Source organism: Pteropus medius, unplaced genomic scaffold (assembly GCF_902729225.1).
Source record: "Pteropus medius unplaced genomic scaffold, Ma_sr-lr_union100, whole genome shotgun sequence".
NCBI classification, from domain to species: domain Eukaryota; kingdom Metazoa; phylum Chordata; class Mammalia; order Chiroptera; family Pteropodidae; genus Pteropus; species Pteropus medius.
In genome coordinates, this window is record NW_024340698.1 from 1,201,275 (window position 1) to 1,205,376 (window position 4,102).

At 39.5% G+C, this 4,102-nt stretch overlaps 1 pseudogene; it reads right to left on the reverse strand.

Annotated features, from left to right (window-relative positions):
* Positions 1 to 1,300: 1,300 nt before the first annotated feature.
* LOC120613207 (uncharacterized) lies at positions 1,301 to 1,419 on the reverse strand (annotated as a pseudogene).
* Between the last annotated feature and the right edge of the window lie 2,683 nt (positions 1,420 to 4,102).

Sequence of the window (4,102 nt, forward strand, 5' to 3'; positions counted from 1 at the left end):
TGAGAAAGACAAATACTATATGATCTCACTTACATGTGGAATCTAAAAATAAAAAGTCCAACTCAAAAGCAGAGAACAGAACAGTGGACACTATGAGCTGGGGAGGGTGGAGAAAAAAAGGCAGATTTTGATCAAAGGTTACAAAGATGCAGTTATGGAGGATGAATAAGTCTAGAGGTCTGATGTACAGCATGATGATTACAGTTAACAGTACTCCATTGAACACTGGAAAATATGTGAGTAGATGACATGTGATTAGTTTGCCTGCAGTAATCATTTCGTTATATATATGAACATCAAATCGTCACATTGTATGCTTTAAATATATAAAATTTTATTTGAAAATATATAAAATAAATAAGAACAAAAAAGTTATAAAAGGTAAAATATTCTCCATGCTAAGGTTGATTATGGAGATGATGGTACATTTTGTTATACTTCTAAGAAACACAGTTCGAAAGAAGACAATAGGCTAATTCGCCTCATAGGTAGCTATCTCTTTTACATACCCATGTGACCAAATATGCTGGTCATCACTCTAATTGCACCCCATACATTTTCTTTATGCTAATTATCACAGATATATTCAAATATTTATTTTGTTTTTAGTATTTGTTTTACAGTAACTACCCTGATAGTTTTTAAACTCCATGAAGTCAGCAAATATTTTTCATTTATCAATGTTGCTTCCTTGATATCTTTTACCTTTTCAATACTGAAAAAATTTTCAATTACAGTTGACATACTAGAGTATAATAGTTTCAGGTAAACAACAGTGTTAGACATTTATATAACTTATGAAGTGGTCATCCCGATAAATCTAGTACCCATCTGACACCATAGTTATTACAATATTATTGACTATATTCCCTGTGCTATATTGAACATACCCACGACTATTTTGTAACTGCCAATTTATACTCCTTAATCCCTTCACCTTTTTCACCTAACCCTCTCAAACCCCTCCAACCTAGCAACCATCAAAATGTTCTCTGTTTCTAAGAGTCTGTTTCTCTTGTTTATTCGTTTATTTTGTTCTTTAGATTCCATATATAAGTGAAACCATATATTTGTCTTTCACTGTCTGACATATATCACTTACTATAACATCCTCTAGATCTATCTATGTTGATGCAGATTTTAATATTTCATTCTCTTTTATGGCTGAGTAATATTCCTTTGTATATAAAATGTACTATCTCTTCTTTTTTTTTTTTTAGGAGGCAACCCTTGGTTGATCTCATAGATTGCAAGGACCTTGTCAGCTTACAATCCCTTATTTTTTTACTTTTATTTTTTATGCCTACAGCATCTGGTCTTCCTAGGTGGTCTCCCATCCAAGTACTAACCAGGCCCAACCCTGCTTAGCTTCCGAGATCAGATGGGATCAGGCTTGTTCAGGGTGGCATGGCCTTAGACTGTACTACCTCTTCTTTATCCAGCCGCTTACTGATAGACACTTATGTTGCTTCCATATCTTGGCTATTGTAAAGAATGCTGCAATAAACATATGAATGCACATGTCTTTACACATTAGTATCTTGGGTTTCTTTGGATAAATATCCAGAAGTAGAATGACTGGGTCCTTCTTTATCTCTTGTTGTAACTTTTGTTTTAAAGTCCAGTTTGTCTGGTATAAGTATTGCTACCCCAGATTTTTTTCTGTTTCCTTTTTCATGAAATATCTTTTCCATCCGATTACTTTCAGTCTATGTGTGTCTTTCAATCTGAAATGAGTCTCTTGTAAGCAGTATATGTAAGGGTCATGTTTTCTTATCCATTCAGACACCCTATTTCTTTCGATTAGATCATTTAATCCATTTATATTTAAAGTGCTTAATGACATGTTCATAATTATGGCCATTTTATTATTCATATTTATGTTCTTTTTTTTTTTTTCCCAACCTTGTTCCTTAAAAGAAGTCCCTAGAACATTTCTTGTAATACTGGTTTTGGTGGTTATGAACACCTTTTATTTTTCTTCTCGGGGAAGCTCTTTATCTGTCGTTCAATTCTAAATGATAGCCTCACTGGATAGTAGTCTTGGCTGTAGGTCCTTGCTTTTATCACTTTAAATAATCTGTGCCAATCACTGCTGGCCTACAAAGTTTCTGTTGAAAAATCAGCTGACAGTCTTATGGAAACTCCCTCACAAGTAACTGTTTCTCTTGCTGTTTTAAAGATTCTCTCTTCATCTTTATCCTTTGTTTTTTAAATTATGATGTGTCTTGGTGTGGGCCTCTTTGGGATCATCTTGTTTGGGACTATCTGGGCTTCCTGGGCTTGTATGTCTATTTCCTTTGCTAGGTTAGGGAAGCTTTCCATCATTTCTTCAAATAGTTTTTCAAATTCCTTGCTCTCTCTCTTCTCATTCTGGTACCCCGATGATGTAAATATCGGTACGCTTGATATTGTCCCCGAGGCCCTTTAAACTATCATCATTCTTTTTGGATTCTTTTCTTTTTGCTGTGTTTGTTGCTATGTTATTTTCTAAATCGCTGATCTGATCCTCTGCTTCATGTAATCTACTGTTCATTCCTGCTAAGGCATCCTTCATTTCAGTTACTGTATTCTTCATTTCTGACTAGTTCTTGTTTATGTTTGTATCTCCATTTTTATGTTTCCTTTCTTTTTGTTGAAGTTCCAACTGAGATCACTGAACATCCTTATAATCAGTGTTTTGAACTCTGCATCTGGTAGATTGCTTATCTCCATTTGATTTAGTTCTTTTTCTGGAGATTTGTTCTGCTTTTATGTGGGACATGTTTCTTTGTCTCATTTTGGCTGCCACCTTGTGTTTGCTTCCATGTATTAGGCAGAGCTGCTATTGTTGTCTTATGCAGTAGGTGTCTTGTGGGTCCCAGTGGCAGAGTCTCCCTGGTCATCCAAGTCACGTGCTCTATGTGTGTCCCTTGTGTGGGTTTTGTGTGCACCCCTGGTTTAGTGGGAGGGATGGACTCTCAGGCTAATTAGTTGTGAGGACTGGCTGTGACTCCAGCGGAGAAGCTATTGTGCAGAGGCTGACACTATGGATGAGGATTCACTTTAGTGGGACTACGTGCCTACTGAGCCTGCCCTTTGGGTGTGTCCCTTCCAGAGGTGACTGGGTGGTGCTCTGGTGTTGTCTGAAGGTGGCCACTGGATGTACTGGTTCTGGAGGCGCTCTACCACAGACTAAGGTCAGCCACTATCTGTGTCCTGCCTGGGGCCACTTGGTATGAGCTACAAAGTAATATGTAGATGGTTGCCACTTGTGCTGGGCTTGGAGGTACCTGGGAGAGGCTAAACTGCAAACTGAGACTGGTTGCCACTAGTGCCTGGCTTGGGGCTGCTTAGCAAGAAATAAGGGGCATGCCAAGACCAGATGCTGCTTATTTGGGGTTTGTGAACCTTGAGAGATTTTAAGAAAGTCCACACCATGAGCCAAGACAGGCCATTTATATTGAAGCCAGTGGAAATAGCTTGGGTGGGACCACAAGTTGAGTGGGAAGGAGTCTCAAGGAATCACCAGGGCAGGGGGAACAGCGTTAAACAGGTTGATGGAGATTCAAATACAGTGCTTGCCTGTGTCTGCGTGCTGGGTGGGGGAGGTCTCAACAAATGAACAATGGCTTCCTTCAACACTTTTGTCTGGGAGAAAGCTGCCCCTCCAGCCTTCACCTGAAGCCAGACATTTTAGTTCCTCCTATATATCCGTGACATCATTTGAGCCGTTGCCCCAGTGCTGGAACTCAGAGCAAGTATGACTCTCATCAAGTAAATTCATGCATGGACCCTTTAAGAGGAATGCCTAGGACTTAGATGTCCTCCATCTCTCTCAGTCACAATCTCCACTGGTTTTCACAGCCAGAAGTTGTGGAGGCTTCTCTTCCTGGCACTGGAGTGCTGGACTGGGGAGTCCAGTGTGGGACTGGGACCCTTCATTTCTCAGGGGGACCTCTGCAGCTGAGATATACCTCCCAATTTTGAACCTCCACATATGAGTGTGGGACCAGCCAATTCCGTGTCCCTGTCCCTCCTACCAGTTTCCATGTGGTTTCTCCTATGTGTCCTTAGTTATAACTTGTGTTCAGCTAATCTTCAGGTGATTCTCAATGAAAGC